The sequence below is a fragment of the Anabrus simplex genome, chromosome 10, assembly GCF_040414725.1.
Source record: "Anabrus simplex isolate iqAnaSimp1 chromosome 10, ASM4041472v1, whole genome shotgun sequence".
In the NCBI taxonomy this organism is placed as follows: Eukaryota; Metazoa; Arthropoda; class Insecta; order Orthoptera; family Tettigoniidae; genus Anabrus; species Anabrus simplex.
The window spans coordinates 7,186,641-7,209,137 of record NC_090274.1 but is presented as its reverse complement, the minus strand read 5'-3'; the positions used below and the strand labels follow the sequence as shown (position 1 = coordinate 7,209,137).

The window sequence follows — 22,497 nt, the reverse complement described above, 5'->3', positions numbered from 1 at the left end:
TAAATTTGTAGAATATGATATATTATAGCTTTAACCCGATAAGATTTGTAATATATATGTTCCGAGGTATCTGTGGAATAGCAGAGGTGAAAGAAGGTGCGGGCTGGAATGGGTCTAACTACAGTCCGAAAGATGAATTAAAATTTAAATAAAGGTTATATTTTCAATAGACAACAAGATTTAACAAATTTTCACTAGGTGAAATAACAATGAAAATTCAGGTACAATAATAATTTTACAAGCGAAAACACAAGTTAAGGGGTCCTTACAAATCCTGCGCTTCGAGCCCCAATTTCACAATTCATGAGCTCTTAGCTCACAACCACGAATTACCAAAGGGCAGAAAACCCCTAATTACATGGAGCACTTGCTCCCACCTAGTAATGTCAAGCCTCCTCGAGGCACCTTTCAAAATACCGGAAAGAGCTGACCCGCTCTCAATTTTTCAAGCCTATTAAAGGCAATACCAGACTATTACACAAACTTGCCATCGAGGCACAACATACAAGAATTAAACAGGGGTATCTCGTACCCAGCCTACAGGGCCTTAAAAGAAATATAATAGGTTAATTAAATGGCCCAAAATACCAATATGAATGGAGGCGTTGCTTGCGCTCCTACATGAAACCTTATAAAACCTAAGGGGCACTAGGCCGATGATACAGGGGCTATTCCCAAGCTAGGGAGGTGACTCGTATAAGAAAATTTTAAGACATTAAGAGTAGAAAATCGGTTATGAAAACGTAGTCACCTAAACTCAAGATGAAGGGGAGCTCGAGAGGGTAAAGCACTCTCTATCCCCGATTTGCAGTTAAAGTAATTAGAAACTTTTACTTAAGCCGGCACTAAGTTACATTTTTGGGAAGGTAGGTTACATTGAAAAAGTTTGGGACCTTCCCCGAGGGCTAAACTGCTGAGCTAGCAGTTAAAAGGCCATTACCTTGTAGAAGAGCTGCTGGCGGATGAAAGAGGCGCTTTCCGCCTCCTGCTATACTTCCATACACTAAGCTAGATGTTGTACGAGTGGCAGAGAGCCAGGAAAATCAGCAGTTTTTATACTCTCGGGGAAGATTCGAGACCTTTCATGAGTGATTAAGACACACCCACAGTCGTTTATTGGCTGGCTAAAATTTACACATCAAAAATTGGGGAAGAAAGACACAATTGGCTGAAAATTAATGACAGACATTTTTGATTGGCTAACTTCAAAACTGGTGGAAAGAAAAGATTTATATTGTCAACCCACAAATGAAAGAACGAAATTTAGTTATAGGAAAACTTATGCGTAGAAAATATCTTCAAGAAAAGTTCCATCACTTCGCACCAGGGTGCATGATCATAGTTTTTTGGTAGAGACGTCTGTGAGAGAATGTCCACACTTCTTGGTAACAGTAAACAAAAACAATTCGAAATTAACACAGTGACATCTTCTGATAGACGGTTGAATTAATTCAGTTTCAAAGTTCAGAGTTTCAGCTGTAGAGGAGTACTTTAAGGCGGAAAATTCAAATGTGCGGTGTATAGGTGTAGCAACCGGTACAATATATATGGCCATAAAATAAATTGAGGCATACACGTTGCTATGTTGCTGGATTTTCGACCTATTTACTCCATGGTGTGTGACGCGCCACAGAAGTCGCATAGCAGGAGGCTTAGGTCACTGTTAACATCAGGTGTCGTTGGCAAAGGCGTAGCATCTTCTTAACTCATCAGAACTAGTCGAAACTCAGCGATGGGCTGTCCAGATTGAGTCAAAGTGTACCTTGTGATAGTACAGATATCACAACCTCCATATCTTCCGCTCACCTCACTGATCTCTATACATGGATCGCTGATGGCAGGTCTCCGCTGCAGGAGAAAGTACGCCAAGTTGAACGCGCGGTTCGCCATGTTGGCGTACCCAACGTCGAGCTCTCCTTATGGGGAAGCAATGATAATATAGTCAATTTTAAGTCGCAATTAATGGCGCATTGGAATAATTAAAAATATAGAGACATGTTCACTCAAAGCATAAGGACATTGGGATCACTGACATGTCATTCCGAGGTCACTAAATCTCCGGGATAGCAATAAACATGAGTGTATAATAACGGCCGACAAATATTAACTTAGGTGCTGAATACATGCAATTAGCGATCGGTAACACAACACGAGTGAAAACCAGTTTCTGGAAACATTGCTGTAAATTGTATACATGTATGCCACGAAATTATGCATTCTTAAAATGATGTACCTATAAACGTAGCTCAATATACAGGCCTAGATTCGACATATCGTAATCGGTGCTTGATAATTAATTTCTGTTTCCTGTTTCCATGAAATAACGCGCATATTATCAAATTAAAATATCATTGAAGCAAATGTACACATTTATAAAACCAGCAAATATTCAAAACTAGTCAATATATCACATTACCTGCAGCTTAATTTACTATTACAGACCTCTTTAATTAAATTCAGCTAGCAAAGCGATATTGATAGTCATCATCAGAAATATGTAACACCAGTTAAAAGAGTCCCAAACACCACGAATAGTATAGTGGAATAGCCCCAAACACCCACCACACTTTTCCTTCTCCTACCACTCCAGTGTCTGAAACCCATAATTATTACTGATGTAAATAAGGTCTAGAACTCCTCCAGACTTCATTTTCTAAGATTGTTATAAGGTCACGTCAATTATTTCATCGAAAACGTCAGTTTTTTTTTAATTCGTTAGGGCCATCTATGGACCACGGTGCTTGTGTTTTAGCTGTTTCTTGAAGTCATCGTCGTTGTTTGCCACAATTGGTGTTCTTAGCGGCTGGTTTGGCAGCTCTTTTCTTGTTGGTACCTCGAGCTTTCCTGATGGCCCAGTAGTCCTTCATTTTCCGGCTAAATTCAATCTTACGTTCCTCAGACCATTTCCTGGTCTCGTCTTTTGGTCTGTGGGTAACTTCTGTGAGGGATGTTACAAAGGATTTAGTTTTAAGAGTTGTATGATAGTTACTCCGATCAGCTATGTCGTTTTGATTTATGTGGAGTTCCGAAAGGTCCTTCTCCACTTGCTTCATCCACACGAACCCAGTAGCTTTGCCCTTGTTAGCAGCCTTGAAGATCCTATGAGATAATCTATTTGAGTCCATTCTGGATAGGTGTCCGTAAAAAGCCAGTCGCCTTCTTCTGATGGCATCTATGAGATTTTCTTGGTGTTTATATAGCTCACGATTTGGTTGATACCATCGGCTTCCATCTGGTAAAATTCTTGGTCCCACTATCCGTCTCAGGAACTTTCTTTCTTGTACCTCGAGGGCTCTTAGTGGGGTCTTCTTAGTTAAATATAGACACTCTGCTGCATAGAGGACTGACGGTCTGATTACTGCATTGTAGTGTCTTAGTTTGACATTCATCGACAGATTTTTTGAAGCATACAGCTTTCTACAGGCATGGTAAGCCTTATCTAGTTTGAGTCTCCTGTGTTCAAGAGCCATTGTTTCGCTGAGGTCCTCTGAGAACCATTCCCCAAGGTACTTTACACTTTTGACTCTCTTGATGTAGATATTATCACTGACTCTCATCTTTCCAGGGGCATCTTTGATGTTAGTAACAAACTCGGTCTTTCCTATGTTGATCAAAAGACCCGTTTTAGCCGCTATTGAGTGCAGTGTTTGGAGCTGAGTAGTAGCCTCCTGTATGTCATTTGCCAATAAAGTCAGATCGTCTGCAAAGGCTAGGCATGGTATCCTCAGGTTGTCTGCTTTAATCCCCATCCGTAATCCAGTGTTCTCTGGAAGGAATCTCATCCACTCTCTAATTATCTTTTCCAGAACGCAGTTAAATAATATACATGAGATGCCATCTCCTTGTCTCACCCCTGTTTTAATGGCGAAACTCTCCGAGAGTTGTCCTCTAAACTTTACTCTGGCTGTGGTATTGTGCAAGGTTGCTTGCACCAGCCTGTTGATCTTGTCGTTAAGTCCTAGTTCTCTTAATGTATTGTAAAGAGTAATTCTATCTACTGAGTCGTATGCTTTCTGGAAGTCGACAAATATAGCTACCCATTGTCGAGCTCTTGATTTGCTGTATTGAAGGATGGTCTTCAGATTTTGTATCTGCTCGGTACAGGACCTCGATGCTCTGAACCCTGCTTGATATTCTCCTAACTCTTTATCCAACTGTCTTGTGACATGGCGTTCCAGAATCTTGGAAAATATCTTATAGGTAACAGCAAGGAGTGATATTCCTCTGTAGTTACTGGGATCTGTTTTGCTTCCCTTCTTGTGGATTGGATGGATAATGGCTGACGTCCAATCATCTGGGAGCCTCTCACTAGTCCATATGTCCAGAATTACTTTATGTATGCTCCTGAAGGTGTGTTCTCCGGCATGTTTTAGCATTTCTGCTACTATCCCGTCTTCTCCAGAAGCTTTATTGTTCTTGAGTAATTTAATTACATCTCTGACTTCTTCATACGTTGGAGGAGGGATAAACTCAGTATTGGGGTTAGTTGGTTCTGTAACTTGGAGACGTTCAATAGGTTCTTCTGCATTTAAGAGTCCTTTGAAGTAGTTAGCTAGGGTCTTGGTACAATCGCTGTCATTAAGACACAGCGATCCATCTGGTCTCTGGAGATGTAAAGCAGGGGAAGCGAATTGGGTTGTTTGTTGCTTGAGGCCCTTGTATAGATCTCTAGAGTTGTTCCTTACAAAATCCTCCTCTGCTTGCTTAATCAGTTCCTGGTTGTGCTTCCTCTTGGCCCCTCTTATGATGCTCGACGTAGTTTTCCTCTGTGCAATGAAGGCTTGTAAATTAGCTTCGTTCTTATGTACATTCCATTTGATCCACGCTAGCCGCCTAGCTTCTATAGCTTTATCACATTCGCTGGACCACCACGGATGCTTGTTCCCTTTAGGTCTATTGGGGATTGTTTCCTGAGCCGCTACTGTTATGGCATGAGAAATAAAAAAAATATAAGTAAATCTTTACTTGCAGTTAATGTTCAGTAAAATTGAAAACAGTTGGCTGTACATCACTTCTAAGGTGTACAGTTTGTCCATTTCTATCAAAACAGTCTTCCTCTAAGTGATCCGAGCAGAGAAAGAGCTGTTTTAGAAGGCTCCCAATTCTCCCGCCTGATACTCCTAATCGATGATCTTAGATGTTCGGGTCTCGAGAAAGGAAACCTACAAAAATTAATTGCCATTTTGCTCCCGGAATATGCGAAATAAGATACAATAAACCTAAACCTCAAAACACTACCCTAGGAAGATTCTTATGTACAGTATAAAACTCCCCGAGCCGGGCTGAGTGGCTCAGACGGTTAAGGCGCTGGCCTTCTAACCCCAACTTGGCAGGTTCGATCCTGGCTCAGTCCGGTGGTATTTGAAGGTGCTCAAATACGACAGCCCCGTGTCGGTAGATTTACTGGCACGTAAAAGAACTCCTGGGGGACTAAATTCCGGCACCTCGGCGTCTCCGAAGACCTTAAAAAGTAGTTAGTGGGACGTAAAGCAAATAACATTATTATTAAAACTCCCCGATGAAATGATTTCTCCTTCTGCTGATCGGTTCTGTTTGTACATCCATAAGCTGAATACTGCGGTATGTTAATACCCCGTAGAATGTTTCTTCATTCATATTTCAGATAAACACATACATATTTAAATTTAATCTTGTAATCCACAAGTATACTACGAGGCAACGAACCTAAATTCGTAAAATACACTACTATTTACTTTGCAATAACACAGCACAGAACACTCGTGGAACTACAATCAAGAGGCCTGGCGTCACTGAACTAAGCATAAACAAAGCAAGCACGCTCCTCGTGGTCTATTGCACCATGCGCTCGCTGCCATCTTCTATCCGGCTTACTGCTACCCAAGCTACCAGCCATCCAGGTATAGAGATCAGTGGCTCACCTGTTACTCATGCGGCCAGTACGAGGTCTGACGTCATCAGAGTCGAGAACCCCCCGAGACGTCCACAGCGCTATTTTGCCAAAACGTAGGTTATGTCTAATTCAGTTGCTCATCACTGAATATTCAATAAGTGTGTATTTTTTCAATCATGATATGCTTAGGAAAGTACAGTACCCATTCTAACATTGTCAAGCGTACTGCACTACATACTCTTCTCGTATACATAATTATTTTTTTCTCAACGATTTTCATCCTGCGCACGGGCGATCCACCAGCAGAGTGCTGAAGATTTTTAAAAAAAACTCCCGATGAATTTCGCAATGTTCTGTTTTAGAAGACTGCTATTCTGTGCTCATTTTGGACAACATCAAAATTGTAAATGAACGAAGATTGGCAATGGCTGTCGCCTCTGTTACTGTTGGACAGTTGGGGATACTGGCAGTCAGACCAGACGGGATGAAGGTAGGCGTTCCATACATTGTTAAAACAAGATAACTGATTAACAGAATGAAATAATAAGTCGGACAGAAGAAGGTTCTTAGATGCGTAAGTCTACCCGTTAGTGCACACGGCTCAGGCTTTTAATCCGTGGCGATAAATCTGACATCTGCCCTTAGAAATCCGCCAAGATACTACAATCAGAATCAACTCCGATCCCGTCCTTCTCAGACACAAGTATGTACGTTCCATCTAGGGAATGGTCAGGTATCCAATTGTACCACTGTCACACTCCAAAATACCTGGGAGCGACCCCTGTTACGTTCGAAACCCATTGTAAGAGAAATAAGATTAAAAACACCACACAAACAACATTATTCGTAAAATGGTTGGATCTCAGTGGAGCTCTTGTCCTCAAATAATCCGAACTTCAGTTTTTATGAATAAAACATCGTCTGTTGTATCGCTGTAATGCATTTCAGGATGACACTCGCCAATTGCTGGCTATTTACAACTCTGTGTCGTCTTTACTCAGCAGATGATTGCCTGAGAGAGATGCAGGCCCGCATTACTTTCAATTCATCTCACACAACCAGTGACCCCCACACAGCACCTGCGTGCAGACAGCTATATAGGTTTGACTCACGGCTGCTGACTCTGACAACACAGGATGACTCATTTCAGAGCAGTGTTATGTGTTATAGCGATCCCATAAGATTCCCTTTCCTACTGATCTCCCATGTACCTGCAGAGCTCTACACTGACTGAGCAAATGTCATGCGATAGCGGAGCACTGATGAACCCTATCGAGCATATCTGTGATGTCCTGGCTCCGTGCCATGGATCCTGCACCCACGAACAGACCAGCATTGGCGGCCGCTCTGCAAACTATTTGGTTTCAGCTGTGTCCAGAGGATTACCAGGGACTTGTCGACTCACTTCCACGGCGTCTCACTGCAGTTCGCATGGCCAGAGGAGGCTCCACACGCTGTTAGGTGACTATCCCATGACATTCATTAAGAATACTTGACCCCGTTGCGCCACGAAGTCACTGACGTGCAAGCATGTTCTACTGGTGTTAGACAGATACAACTCAAGCTTTTTGTGATAACAGGTTCGAGGACACAACCATTGTATGACCAAACCCTTGCAATAAAACATTAGTTGCATTTGCAGTGTCGCCCTGCGACCTATCAAGTGTCTTTTCACAATAATTTGACTGCGATTTTGGGCAGCATGATGATAAAATGCAAACAAATCTGGTGGTTAGGAGGTGTCGTATAACTTGCGCCATGGTCATTAATCATTCTAGGATCTCATAAGCGTGACGTCTTGTTTGTTTGGGAATTCCACAGGGAAGTTTCGTGTTTCAGAATGTGACAGTGTCCACTGCCTACTTACCCCTTATCAGTGTTCTCCAGCCAAATCATTCAAGTAATACTTAAGCGGGTGTTCTAAATTCAACGGAGATCGTCTCTATAAGACATAATGAAACAACGCTGATCAAATGAACATTTGCGATGGAAAACTTTAAATTTCAATGTAATACATGTTAAATGTAATATTCTGAAAAAATATGGCGATGTTACGAATATTTACTATACTTTTGTAAATTTCAGTTATTGTTAAGATTAAAAAAAGCTTCTTCATGGCGCTGATGATGGAACGCAGGTCTCCCATCACTGCTTCGGGGTTTCAATGTCCGAGATCACTTTAGGTAGCGTTTATGCTGGCGTTCAAAATATTATTTCTGATTTCTTCATCTTTATATCAGCATCACTGTTTGAAACAATTTCATTTGTCATTTATTAATATTTTATGCCCCGGGGAATGCGACAGGCCTAGCCAGGGCACGCAATTTCCTTTCCTTGGCTGTAGTTATCGTTCATTCTTGACTCCTATCACTTCATAAGGAGTGCATGTAGGGGGAAACGTAGGATGAGACAGTTTTTTTCTGTTTTCACTGGTCATTCTTTATTCAACAAATTCGCTATCATTTCATTTCACTTGCCATCTGTTCCGAATGCTCTGTGGAACAGCAGAGGTGAAAGAAGGTGCGAGCTGGAATGGGTCTAAGTACAAAGCTGAAAGATTAATTAAAATTTAAATAAAGGTTATATTTTCAATAGACAACAAGATTTAACAAATTTTCACTAGGTGAAATAACAATGAAAATCAGGTACAATTATACATTTAGAAACGAAAGCACAAGTTAAGGGGTCTTTAAAAATTCTGGCTTCGAGCCTCAGTTACACAGTCCTTGAGCTATTAGCCCAACATTAACAAGGTACACTCATATAAAGGGCAGAAAACCCCTTCATTCAAGAAGCACTTGCTCCCAACTTTTAACCTCAAGCCTCCCAGAGGCACTTTTCGAACACAAGAAAGAGCTGAACCGATCTCAATTTTTCAAGCCTATAAAAAGGCAATACCAGACTTTACACATAATTGCCTTCGAGGCACAACTTACATCAAATGAAACGCGGGTATCTCGTACCCAACCTACTGGGCCTCAGTGGAAAAGAACAGAGTAATTAAATGGCCCAAAATACCAAGGTAAATGGAGGCGTAGCTTGCGCTCGTACATGAAACCTTATAAAACCTACAGGGCACTAGGCCGCTGACACAGGGGTTACTCCCAAACTAGGGAGGTGACTCGTATAAGAAAATTTTAATACATTAAGAGTAGAAAATCGGTTAAGAAAACGTAGTCACTCAACTCAAAAATGAAGGGGAGCTCGAGAGGGTAAAGCACTCTCTATCCCCGATTTACATTTAAAGTAATAAGAAAATGTTACATAAGCCGGCACTAAGTTACATTTTTAGAAAGGTAGGTTACATTGAAAAGGTTTAGGACCTTCCCCGAGGGCTAAACTGCTGAGCTAGCAAGAAATAAAGATGTTAAAAGGCCATTACCTTGTAGAAGAGCTGCTGGCGGACGAAAGAGGCGCTTCCCACCTCCCGCTACACTTCCATACACTAAGCTAGATGTTGTACGAGTGGCCGAGAGCCAGGAAAATCAGCAGTTTTTACACTCTCGGGGAAGATTCGAGACCTTTCATGAATGATTAAGACACACCCACAGTCGTTTATTGGGTAACTTACAGTTACACCTCAACAATGGGGAAGAAAGACGCCATTGGCTAAAAATTAATGACAGAAAATTACGATTGGCTAATTTCAAAACTGGCGGAAAGAAAAGATTAATCCCACAAATGAAGGAACAAAATTTAGTAAAGAACAAACTTATGAATACAAAATATCTTCAAGAAAAGTTCCTTCACTTCGCAGCAGGGTGCATGATCATAGCTTTTGGTAGAGACATCTGTGAGAGAATGTCCACTTCTCTTGATAATTAGTAAACAAAAACAATTCGAAATTGACTCAGTGACATCTTCTGGTAAACGGTTGAATTAATTCAGTTTTAAAGTTTAGAGTTTCAGCTGTAGAGAAGTACTTTAAGGCGGAAAATTCAAATGTGCGGCGTATAGGTGTACCAACCGGTACACCATCCATTAATATTTGTCCGGAAAAGCACGTCAGACCTCGCATTTGGCAGCATTTTCTTCCTTTAGCGGTATTTCATCCTTCACTCATTCTATTCCTGACCCTCTCAGTTAGCTACAAACAGGCTGTGGACATTCTTCATAAGACTGAAAGGATGATTCCATGTTTTGACATTTGGTTTGTAAATAAAGTCAAACTACGTAGTTATACATATTTCACACACTGATATAAATACGATGTAGGTCTTCTAAATGTACAAGAAACCAACATTGATAGAGTGAATAACATTATATATATATATATTAATTTCAACCCTCCAGGTTCGGCTTTTCCCTCGGACTCAGCGAGAGATCCCACCTCTACCGCCTCAAGGGCAGTGTCCCGGAGCTTCAGACTTTTGGTTGGGGGATACAACTGGGGAGAATGACCAGTACCTCGCCCAGGCGGCCTCACCTGCTATGCTGAACAGGGGCCTTGTGGAGGGAAGGGAAAATTGGAAGGGATAGGCAAGGAAGAGGGAAGGAAACGGCCGTGGCCTTAAGTTATGTACCATCCCGGCATTCGCCTGGAGGAGAAGTGGGAAACCACGGAAAACCACTTCCAGGATGGCTGAGGTGGGAATCGAACCCACCTCTACTCAGTTGACCTCCCGAGGCTGAGTGGACCCCGTTCCAGCCCACATTTCGTGGCAGAGCCGGGAATCGAACCCGGACCTCCGGGGGTGGCAGCTAATCACGCTAACCACTACACCACAGAGGCGGACTCAAAATCTCAATACTACAGATATTCACACCATTCGCTGGACCTGGAAATAACCCCCTGCGGTGCAGCGCAGGTAGCAGTTTGTTAAGACAGCTGTCAAACCACTTCTACTCACGGCGGGAAATCTCCACGGCGCAAATTTTACTCTGCGCAACTTTTACAGAACCGGTTAGGAAGTGCAGCCTTGCCCGGTGTTCTAAAATGGAGCGAGAGTGGCATAAATACTAGGGGTTCTGATAGGCCGCGCCCCTAATGCTTATGTACAACTCAAAGCACACACCGTACTTGTTGGTCGCTTCAGTAAGTTTGTATTCTAAGCTATTACTGTGTATACATCCGAACTTCAACACAATTACATTTTCAGTCTGTGTACGTCATATACAAGGAGCAGCTCGCATTCGTTGGACTTCTCATCGGTTCGTGGCTGGACAAAATCGCCATTACAATTACTGCATGCTACAATTCTTAGAAAACCGCACGGTTTCCGGAGACACTCCCACAATTTTATTTTTCGTCCCCGAACGAACTCTGTGGTGTACTGGTTACTGTGATTACCTGCCAACCCTGGAGGCTCGGGTTCGATTGCCGACTCTGCCACGAAATTTGAAAAGTGGTACGAGGGCTGGAACGGGGTGCACTCAGCCTCGGGAGGTTAACTGAGTTCGGTGGGGAGGGGTGGCATTCCTTCCTCAGCCATCCTCGAAGTAGATTTCCGTGATTACCCACTTCTCCTCCAGGCAAATGCCGGGAAGGTATGTAACTTAAAATCGCGGTCGATTCCTTCCCTCTTCCATCCCCCCCCCCCCCCACCCAAGGCCCCGGTTCAGCACAGCAGGTGAGTCAGCAGGAACGAGGTACTGGTCCTCCTCCCCAGTTTTATCGACCGGTCGCAAACTCTCACGCTCCAGGACACTGCCCTTGAGGCGGTAGAGGTGGGATCCCTCGCTGAGTCCGAGGGAAAACTCACCCTGGAGGGTAAACAGATAAAGAAGAAATAAGATTATGTCCAGACCGATGTCGGGACGTTCAGTAAGATAGCTAAGTAGACTACCTCAACTCCTTCATAAAAGAAATGGCAAAAAAACTTGTCAGGAGTGGGATTCGAACCCACGCCCTCAGATAGGACCAGAATTCTTCAGACTTGAACAACTCAGGCAAGGGGAATTACCTTGAGTCTGGCGCCTTAGACCGCTCGGCCATCCTGACACAAAGCCCAGCCTACGCCAAGATAGAAAAAGAGCACCTTGTTATTAACGTAGGCACACACATTCTGCGGAGATTTTAGCGTGAGTAATTCGTAGTCAAGAACTTGAACAAACATAGAATGATCTTTATTATAGAACGTTCTCCTAGTTGGTAGCCGGTAGAGAAGAATACTCTATCAATAAATACATGAGTTAATTAATTAGGGTAATTAATTCAGTGTCCTAAACCATCGCAGTTCCTACCGCGGGTATAGTCCAATGTGCCTTGAGCAGAAAGTAAACAGCGAGTTGGAAACTTTAACTGTAATACCGACCACCACAGTGGCCCATTAGCTCAGTTGGTTAGAGCGTCGTGCTAATAACGCGAAGGTCGTGGGTTCGATCCCCCCATGGGCCATTATTTTTCACAAGCAACGGAAGATATTCTTGCATGTATATTCAGTCCTCAGCCCGAAGGTTGGTTGGATCCTAAACAACTCCACCATCAGCTGTCATAGATGGCCTAGGTTTAAAACTTAGCGGTGAATCGTCCAGTTAAAAAAAGTCAAAGTGTAGCTTGTGATAGTACAGATAGTCTTACCCACCCTCTGCTCTCCTGTTACTCACGCGGCCAGTCTGGTCGAACAAAGCGCCATATTGCCACAACGGTGGCTATCTCAGATTCAGCTGTTATTCAGCATATATAAAAATAAACTGCGGGCAATTTAAAAAAATCATAGCTCCATACTTATGTATTCCAACATTGTCAGGCGTACTGTGAGACTCTACGCGCGTATACTGTAATATAATATTTTTGAATGCTTTTCATTTTGGGCATGCCCAAGGCAGCGGAAGAGTGCTGAGACTTGATTAAGACCACGGCTGCTTCCTCCCCACTGCCAGCCCTTTCCTATCTCATCGTCACCGTACCATATATCTGTGTCGATGCCACGTAAAGCAAAATGAAAAAATATGTCACTTCTAACTGACTTGTACATTAACGTAAATCTGTACGTTTTCGACTCAAGAATAATCATCATCATCATCATCTGTTTACCCTCCAGGTTCGGTTTTTCCCTCGGACTTAGCGAGGGATCCCACCTCTACCGCCTCAAGGGCAGTGTCCTGGGGAGTATGACCAGTACCTCGCCCAGGCGGCCTCACCTGCTATGCTGAACAGGGGCCTTGTGGAGGGATGGGAAGATTAGAAGGGATAGGCAAGGAAGAGGGAAGGAAGCGGCCGTGGCCTTAAGTTAGGTACCATCCCGGCATTCGCCTGGAGGAGAAGTGGGAAACCACGGAAAACCACTTCCAGGATGGCTGAGGTGGGAATCGAACCCACCTCTACTCAGTTGACCTCCCGAGGCTGAGTGGACCCCGTTCCAGCCCTCGTACCACTTTTCAAATTTCGTGGCAGAGCCGGGAATCGAACCCGGACCTCCGGGGGTGGCAGCTAATCACGCTAACCACTACACCACAGAGGCGGCCTCAAGAATAATACTACTATTAATATAATTAACAGTAAACTCTTTAATTTTCAAGTTCAATATGGACAAGCCGCCTCTGTGGGTCCGGGGTCGATTCCCGGCTCTGGCACGAACTTTGAAAAGGGGTACGAGGGTTGGAACGGGATCCACTCAGCCTCGGGAGATCAACTGAGTAGAGGTGGGCTCGATTCCCACCTCAACCATCCTAGAAGTGGTTTTCCGTCGTTTCCCACTTCTCCTCCAGGCAAATGTCGGGATGGTACATAACTTAAGGCCACGGCCGCATCCTTCCCTCTTCCTTGCCTGTCCCATCCAATCTTCCCATCCCTCCACAAGGCCCCTGTTCAGTATAGCAGGTGAGGCCGCCTGGGCGAGGTACTGGTCATTCTCTCCAGTTGTATCCCCCGACCCAAAGTCTGAAGCTCCAGGATACTGCCCTTGAGGCGGTAGAGGTGGGATCCCTCGCTGAGTCCGAGGAAAAACCAACCTTGGAGGGTAAATAGATTAAGAAAGAAACAAATAAATTCTGTGTAAAATCTGCGCGGAATGGGTGTACAGTCGTCACTAACAGAGTAGTCTTACTACCATGGCGGACCGCGGGATGTATGTCAGGATGGCCGAGCGGTCTAAGGCGCCAGACTCAAGGTAATTCCCCTTGCCTGAATCGTTCAGGTCTGAAGAATTCTGGTCCTCTCTGAGGGCGTGGGTTCGAATCCCACTCCTGACAAACATTTTTGTCCCTAGCTTCCTAAAGGAATTCATGCAGTCAGCTATCTTCCCAACTGCAGAGGTTCACTTGAAATTCTGGGTAGAACCGAAAATTGGACGGTGAACTCACTAAATAAGTAATATTGATACGCTGAAAAGATGGACACATAAATTGAATCCGGGTCCGAGTACAAAAAGTAAAATTGGACGACTGTTCACCCTAAGAATAGCACCTGCTTGCAACTTTTCTGACCAGCCGCGAGCAGATGAGAAGTCCAGTGTCAAGGACGCTTTGTAACGTACAGATTGAAACTTTATTAAGAAGCGTGACTGCAATTGTTTTTTTGCAACGGTTTCAATCTATACAATGTATCTCTTCCAGCAAGGCTGGGCACTTATCAGAGACTCCGTGGCGCAACGGTAGCGCGTCTGACTCCAGATCAGAAGGTTGCGTGTTCAAATTACGTCGGGGTCATATATTTTCCATGAGTATTCATTGGTACATCACATTCCTCACAGCAGATCTCAGTAAGTTCTGCGAACCCAAGGAGGGAAGAGGATGCTGTGACATCGCTGTAGCCCTGTCCTAAAATCCTAAACGCACGTAATTCTACCGAAAAGATGGAGGGTGATGCAGACACATGCCAGGAGCAGGTGTTGTAAGCCTCGCAATAGCTCACATATGAGAACGGCACTTTATGTCACGGTACCAACGGTCCTGTTCAGGGCCACATAAGCAAAACAAGTGTCGAAACTATTAAACAGGCAACCTTTGACACATCCTAGGCAATTGGCAGTAGAAGAAGACCCTCCGTACCCTAGATCATTGTCCGATGTCATACTCAAAGCGCGGCCTTGCCAAGTGAGCTATTCCGAGGCTGAGCACGGTGCACGCAGTTCCCACGCTATGATGACCCTCTCATAAGAGGCGTTTTCACTCTGCGATGCGTAAGCTGCAGTACTTGATGCGCGCGCATAGTCCTTGACCTTGCAGGCAGCCTGCACGCGTTCGACCTGGCAAGCATGAGTCGCCAGTGTGAATCTCACCTGTTAACACTGCAACACCGTATTTTAGTATATACAAGTTATTTTAAATACAAGTGCCGTAGCCGTGTTGAAACACCGAATCCCGTGAGATCTCCGAAGTTAAGTAACATTGGGCGTGGTGAGGAGTTGGATGGGTTGCCACGCGCTGTTGGTGGTGGGGGGGGGGTAAGGGAATGGAGGAACGGAAAGGAACTGGCCACCCTACCGCACGTAAAGTCAGGCTCAGGAACACCTCTGCGGAGGTTCGGACCTGCCTTCGGGCAGTATAACCCTTACCTACCTTAAATACGAGTCGGCTCGACGGGAACGCGATGCATGTGTTCAGTAATGTCCTAATGCAGAGACACCTAAACAGATTCATGTAATTGTAAATAAATAGCTTGCATTCACACAGAGGAAAAGCTAGATGACATTGGTGCGAATCTTGAACGGTCACAGAATTAATCACTCACAAAATTACAGCAACAAGTAGGGGGTTCCGTTTCTTCTGTACACAGAGCTACAAAGCTGTTACACATCAAACCGCACAGGTATACACGGGCCCTTTGTTTAAAACCTGCTGATCCAGCCAAAGAGACACTGTGAGTGGTATCTTGCATCATTGAATGATCGTTTATTGGACCCACAGCTCGTGTTATTTTGGGATGAGGCCTGGTTTCATTATAATGGTCGTGTGGACAGTCATAACTCTCGCCATTGTTATTGCTGTTGGTGCAAGGCGAATAATTGGGGCTATTTTTCTGACACGTACGAAAATGCAGAGAGGTAAATTTCTTCCATCAGTTAACGGAAGAAGAAAAATCGCGTATGTGGTTTCAACAATATTCATCCCCTGCTCATACAGGAGAGGATTCATTCCCTACAGACACTGTGATCAGTGCTGGTCTGTTTCCCCCTACATTTCCTGTTCTAAGAGTGAATGATTTTTACTTGTGAGAAAACTGAAAGGAAAAGTGTATAGAAGAAATCCTCACACGTTGCACGAACTGAAAGAAAGAATTACGAATGAAATCATAATTATTACATTGGCAGAAACCAATCCCGTCACCCAGAATGTGATTAGGAGATAAAATGCCTTTATAACCCAGGAAAGACGACACTTCCAGCATCTTTTCTAAGGTAGAGGTGTAAGATTTCAAATAACATTGTATACATGCTTAAAGCAGGGCGGCCGCGCCCGACTTCTAACTCAGGGTAACGATGACTAATGACAGAAGATGGACAGTGACAAACCAGTTTTGTTTGCGATAAGTATCACAGTGAAGCCCGACGACCCATCGATATCCCCACCCCAACCCTTATCACCCCCTAACCGACCTACTCAACCCCTCCCCTCATCATACGTACCCGCACCCCCAAATTGGTCACCCAGTCTCGACCACACCCCCGCAACCAAACCTTCCTAATAATCCAGTATTATAATTGCCGAAAGCTACATCACACTGCTGCTACATGCAAGGAACATTCCCGCTGCAATCGGTGTGGTTGTCCTCACCGCCACCCAGATTGAAAGGTACCTCGGGACCAGGCGAAGTGTGTGAAGTGCCTTGGTAATCACGCCGCTTCGTTTCCTGGATGTCCCTTCATCAAACGGGCAATTAGGCCTCACTACAAGCATTCAGGACACCTAAAATACTCCAAACTACCTCTCCCTCTACTAAACCACACAACCCCACCCTCTTACCAACCCAGCCTGGACACTTCCACTCTTCTCCATCTCATCATCAATCATCATCATCTGTTTATCATCATCATCTGTTTACCCTCCAGGTTCGGTTTTTCCCTCGGACTCAGCGAGGGATCCCACCTCTACCGCCTCAAGGGCAGTGTCATGGAGCTTCAGACTCTTGGTCGGGGGATACAACTGGGGAGAATGATCAGTACCTCGCCCAGGCGGCCTCGCCTGCTATGCTGAACAGGGTCCTTGTGGACGGATGGGAAGATTGGAAGGGATAGACAAGGAAGAGGGAAGGAAGGGGCCGTGGCCTTAAGTTAGGTACCATCGCGGCATTCGCCTGGAGGAGAAGTGGGAAACCACGGAAAACCACTTCCAGGATGGCTGAGGTGGGAATCGAACCCACGTCTACTCAGTTGACCTCCCGAGGCTGAGTGGACCCCGTTCCAGCCCTCGTAACACTTTTCAAATTTTCGTGGCAGAGCCGGGAATCGAACCCGGACCTCCGGGGGTGGCAGCTAATCACGCTAACCACTACACCACAGAGGCGGACTTCCCCTTAAATTCTGGATATAACAGTGTGTGATTTTTTTCTTGTGGGGTAAAATCAAAGAAAAAGTGTATCGAACAAACCATCACACATTGGACGAACTGAAAAAAAATATTACAGTGGCAGAATTCACTCGCGTCACCCACAGTGTGCTTACCAGATACAGTACAATGCCTGTACGACACTTCCAGCATCTTTTCATATTTCAGATAACATTGTATACATCCTTAAAGCAGGGAGGCCTGCGCGACATCTGACTCAGGTTGATGATGACTAATGACAGAAGCTGGACAGTGACAAGCCAGCCTTATTTGAGATAACTACAACAGTCAAGCCAACACGACCTTGTGGCCCATTAGCTCAGTTGGTTAGAGCGTCGTGCTAATAACGCGAAGGTCGTGGGTTCGATCCCCCCATGGGCCAGTAATTTTAGTAGTGTTATCTTGTACAAGACACACACGTGTTACAATGGGTTTCTATATAGGGAAGAACTCCAAGCTTTGGCTATGTGCCGGTCTGAAAACTGGCCGACCTAAATGTAATTCTGCCAGGTAATAGACTTCTTTTCTGGCATCCCAAATGTGAACTCGCTACATAATTCAAAATACATATCGCAGCTCCGATCATGATGATAATAATTAGAAGACGACTACCGTATAATCCCGAAGCCAATTTAAGTCCGCCTCTGTGATTAGCTGCCACCCCCGGAGGGCCGGATTGGACTCCCGGCTCTGCCACGAAATTCGAAAAGTGGTACGAGGGCTGGAACGGCATCCACTCACCCTCGGGAGGTCAACTGAGTAGACGTACGTTCGATTCCCACATCAGCCATCCTTGAAGTGTTTTTCCGTGGTTTCAAAACTCACATCAACACAAATGCTGGGATGTACTTAACTTAAGACTACGGCCGCTTCCTTCCCTCTTTCTAGTCTGTCTCTTCCAAATTTCCCATCCTCCCGCAAGGACCCCGTTCAGCATAGCAGGTGAGACCACCTGGGCGATGTACTGGTCATCCTCCCCAGATGTATCCCCCGACCCAAATTCCACGCTCCAGGACACTGGGGTCCCTCGCTGAGTCCGACGGAAAAGCCAACCCTGTAGGGTGAACAGATTAAGGAAGAAATTCTGTGTAAGATGTTCGCGGAATGGGTATACAATCATTAATAATTGAGAGCTGTCTTTCCATCGTGGCGGACTGCGAACTGTATGTCAGGATGGCCGAGCGGTCTAAGGCGCCAGACTCAAGGTATTTCCCCTTGCCTGAATCGTTCAGGTCTGAAGAATTCTGGTCCTTTCTGATGGCGTGGGTTCGAATCCCACTCCTGACAAACTTTTTTTTGCCCCTAGCTTCCTAAAGGGCTTAATGCAGTCAGCTATCTTCCCAGCTGCAGAGGTTCACTTCAAATTCGGGGTAGAAATGAAAAGTGGACGGTGAACTCACATCATAGGTCACATTGATACGCTGGAGAGCTGGATATGTATGATTGAATCCGGGGACATTCCTGGGTCGGAGGACAAAAAGTAAAATTCGACGACTGTTGATCCTAAAAATAGCACCTGCTGCAACTGTTTTGGCCAGCTACGAACAGATCAGAAGTCCAGTGTCAAGGACGCTTTCTAACGTACACAGTGAAACTTTATTATGAAGCGTGACTGCAATTGTTGTTTTCTCGCAACGGTTTCAATCTATACAACGGTTATGTCTCCGAATCGCTTGCATCTCTTCCAGCAAAGAAATGCAGTTATCAGAGACTCCGTGGCGCAACGGTAGCGCGTCTGACTCCAGATCAGAAGGTTGCGCGTTCAAATCACGTCGGGGTCAAGTATTTTCCTTGAGTGTTCATTGGTACATCATATTCCTCACCCCAGATGTCAGTAAGTTCGTGCGAACCCAAGGAGGAAAGAGGATGCTGTTGCATCGCTGTAGCCCTGTCCTAAAATCCTAAAAGCGCATAATTCTTCCGAAAAGATGGAGGGTGGTGCAGACACATGCCAGGAGCAGGTATTGTAAGCCTCGCAATAGCTCACATATGAGACTCGTACTTCATGTCACGGTAGCAACATTCCTGTTCAGGGCCACATAAGCAAAACAACTGACAAAACTCTTAAGCAGGCAACCTTTGCCACATCCAAGTTAACTGGCTGTAGAAGAAGACCCTCCGTACCCTATATCATTGCCTGATGTCATACGCAAAGTGGAGCCTTGCCAAGTGAGCTATTCCGAGGCTGAGCACGCTGCACGCCGTACAGAGTCTCTCATAAGAACTAGGACCGCCCAAGGGGCGTTTTTACTCTCCGATGCGTAAGCTGCAGTACTTGATGCGCGCGCATAGTTCTTCACCTTGCAAGAGCCTGCACGCGTTCGACCTGGCAAGCATCAGTCGCCAGTCTGAATCTCAGCTGTTAACATGGCGAGACAGTTATCAATGCAACACCGTATTTTCCTATGCAATAGTTATTTTTAAGTACGAGTCGGCTCGACGGGAACGCCTGCATTTCTTCACATTTTCCCGATGCAGTGCCACCTAAACAGATTGATGTAATTGTAAATAAATTTTGATAGCTCTGGCTCAGTGATCAATAAAGAACATGCATACACACAAACAGAGGAAAAGCACCAATATCATCCAACAGATAGTTGTTATTGTGACGATGGGATAGGAAAGGCCTAGGAGTTGGAAGGAAGCGGCCGTGACAGCTCCAGCATTTGGCTGGTGAGAAAATGGGAAAACCATCTTCAGCGCTGCCAACCTACTATCTCCCTGATGCGCGCCCTAACCGCACGGCCAACTCGCCCGGTACGCATGTGTTTGCAGACAGAGTGACCAGTGCTGGTCTGTTTCCCCCTTCAATCTACGCATGTAACAGTGTGAAGGAAAAGTGTATCGAACAAACACTCACACATTGGACGAACTGAAAGAAATAATCAGGAATGAAATCGGAGACTGTAGGTGAATTAACTTGTGTCAGCGAGAAGACACAGTGTGTGTATAACTCAGGAAGGACGCCACTTGGAGCTTCTTTTATAACGTAACATTTCATATAAAATATGGGGTAAAGCGACCGCACGTGACTTCTGACTCAGGGTAACAATGACTAAAGACAGAAGCTGGACAGTGACAAGCCAGCTCTGTGGCCTATTAGCTCAGTTGGTTAGAGCGTCGTGCTAATAACGCGAAGGTCGTGGGTTCGATCCACCCCATGGGCCAGAAATTTTAGTAGTGTTATCCTGTGTGAGAACCATATGGAATATTGAAGACAATCTTGTGTTGCAATGAGTTTGTATCTAGGGAAGAACTCCAACTTTTGGCTATGTGCCGGTCTGAAAACTGGCCGACGTAAATGTAATTCTGCCAGGTAATAGAGTACGTTTACATGCAGGATTCAGATCGATTTGAGTACACTTCAGGTATTGAATACGCCATGTAAACGCGGATCGTACTGAGATCGTATTGAAAACGACTGCGCACACACTCCATGTTTGTTCTGACAAATCATCATCATTAATGTTCTGTCGAAATAACAAATATAATAAGTCAGTAAGTATATTTACCTGTATAAATGATCGGCAACTGCAATCATACTATAAGACGGCCAGCGCTGGTGGTTAAGTAAATCACGATAATCTTCTGTTGGCGGTAAAATTGGAATGTGCGTTCTATCTATACCACACAAACTTTCAAAACTGAAAGTTATCTCCTGGGCTTCTACTTCATTTGGCGTTTTTAAATTCTAAGAGGTGATATAGATCTTACTACAATTCTGCATCATCTGTATACATCGATGTTGCCTGGGGATTCAATACGATACTCAAATGGCCTACTACATATAAACGGGGATCGTATTCAATACGGTGAGTGTACTCAAATCGATCTCAATCCCCATGTAAACGTAGTAATACACTTCCTTTGGTTTTCCGCGGTTTCCCACTTCTCCTCCAGGTAAATGCTGGGATGGTACCTAACTTAAGGCCACGGCCGCTTCCTTCTCTCTTCCTTGTCTATCCCTTCCAACCATCCCATCCCCCACCAAGGCAACTGTTCTGCATAGCAGGCGAGGCCACCTGGGCGATGTACTGGTCATCGTCCCCACTTGTATCCCCGACCTAGAGTCTAAGGCTCCAGGATACTCCCTTGAGGCGGTAGAGGTGGGATCCCTCGCTGAGTCGGAGGGAGAAACCAACCCTGGAGGGCAAACAAATTAAGAAAGAAAGAAATACAGTCTGTGTAAAATCTCCGTGGACTGGGTGTTCACTCCTTGATAATATATGCTGTCTTACTATCATGGCGGACAACGGGCTGTATGTCAGGATGGCCGAGCGGTCTAAGGCGCCAGACTCAAGGTAATGCCCCTTGCCTGAACACTCAGGTCTGAAGAATTCTGGTCCTCTCTGAGGGCGTGGGTTCGAATCCCACTCCTGACACACTTTTTTGTCACTAGCTTCCTAAAGGACTTAATGCAGTCAGCTATATTCCCAACTGCAGTGGTTCACTTCAAATTCGGGGTAGAAATGAAAAGTGGACGGTGAACTCACATCATAGGCGACATTGATACGCTGAAGAGCTGGAGATGTATGATTGAATCCGGGGACAATCCTGGAGTCCGAGGACAAGAAGTAAAATTCGACGACTGTTGATCCTAAGAAGAGCACCTGCTGCAACTGTTTTGGCCAGCTACGAACAGATGAGAAGTCCAGTGTCAAGGACGCTTTCTAACGTACAGAGTGAAACTTTGTTATGAAGCGTGACTGCAATTGTTTTCTTGCAACGGTTTCAATCTATACAACGGTCATGTCTCCGAACAGGTTGCATTTCTTTCAGCAATAGAACGCAGTTATCAGAGACTCCGTGGCGCAACGGTAGCGCGTCTGACTCCAGATCAGAAGGTTGCGTGTTCAAATCACGTCGGGATCAACTATTTTCCTTGAGTGTTCATTGGTACATCATATTTCTCACCCCAGATGTCAGTAAGGTCGTGCGAACCCAAGGAGGAAGGAGAATGATGTTGCATCCCTGTAGCCCAGTGCTAAAATCCTAAACGCACGTAATTCATCCGAAAAGATGGAGGGTGATGAAGACACATGCCAGGAGCAGGCATTGTAAGCCTCGCAATAGCTCACATATGAGACCCGTACATTATGTCACGGTACCAACATTCCTGTTCAGGGCCACATAAACAGAACAAGGGTCGAAACTATTAAACAGGCAACCTTTGCCACATCCCAGGCAATTGTCAGTAG

General features: G+C 44.9%; 10 non-coding genes across 10 annotated transcripts; 9 read left to right on the top strand and 1 right to left on the bottom strand.

Annotated features, from left to right (window-relative positions):
* Positions 1-11,693: 11,693 nt before the first annotated feature.
* On the bottom strand, positions 11,694-11,813 carry TRNAL-CAA (transfer RNA leucine (anticodon CAA)). The gene is made up of 2 exons: positions 11,776-11,813; positions 11,694-11,728 (listed from the first exon to the last, which is right to left on the bottom strand). It is a non-coding gene; the product is annotated as a tRNA-Leu (tRNA).
* A 322-nt stretch (positions 11,814-12,135) lies between these two features.
* TRNAI-AAU (transfer RNA isoleucine (anticodon AAU)) lies at positions 12,136-12,209 on the top strand. The gene has a single exon. It is a non-coding gene; the product is annotated as a tRNA-Ile (tRNA).
* Positions 12,210-13,885: 1,676 nt separating this feature from the next.
* Positions 13,886-14,005, top strand: TRNAL-CAA (transfer RNA leucine (anticodon CAA)). The gene is made up of 2 exons: positions 13,886-13,923; positions 13,961-14,005. It is a non-coding gene; the product is annotated as a tRNA-Leu (tRNA).
* Positions 14,006-14,389: 384 nt separating this feature from the next.
* Positions 14,390-14,461, top strand: TRNAW-CCA (transfer RNA tryptophan (anticodon CCA)). The gene has a single exon. It is a non-coding gene; the product is annotated as a tRNA-Trp (tRNA).
* Positions 14,462-17,607: 3,146 nt separating this feature from the next.
* On the top strand, positions 17,608-17,681 carry TRNAI-AAU (transfer RNA isoleucine (anticodon AAU)). Its single transcript has one exon. It is a non-coding gene; the product is annotated as a tRNA-Ile (tRNA).
* Positions 17,682-18,466: 785 nt separating this feature from the next.
* On the top strand, positions 18,467-18,586 carry TRNAL-CAA (transfer RNA leucine (anticodon CAA)). The gene is made up of 2 exons: positions 18,467-18,504; positions 18,552-18,586. It is a non-coding gene; the product is annotated as a tRNA-Leu (tRNA).
* A 422-nt stretch (positions 18,587-19,008) lies between these two features.
* On the top strand, positions 19,009-19,080 carry TRNAW-CCA (transfer RNA tryptophan (anticodon CCA)). Its single transcript has one exon. It is a non-coding gene; the product is annotated as a tRNA-Trp (tRNA).
* Positions 19,081-20,392: 1,312 nt separating this feature from the next.
* Positions 20,393-20,467, top strand: TRNAI-AAU (transfer RNA isoleucine (anticodon AAU)). Its single transcript has one exon. It is a non-coding gene; the product is annotated as a tRNA-Ile (tRNA).
* A 1,095-nt stretch (positions 20,468-21,562) lies between these two features.
* Positions 21,563-21,681, top strand: TRNAL-CAA (transfer RNA leucine (anticodon CAA)). Its single transcript has 2 exons — positions 21,563-21,600; positions 21,637-21,681. It is a non-coding gene; the product is annotated as a tRNA-Leu (tRNA).
* A 418-nt stretch (positions 21,682-22,099) lies between these two features.
* On the top strand, positions 22,100-22,171 carry TRNAW-CCA (transfer RNA tryptophan (anticodon CCA)). The gene has a single exon. It is a non-coding gene; the product is annotated as a tRNA-Trp (tRNA).
* Positions 22,172-22,497: the final 326 nt, after the last annotated feature.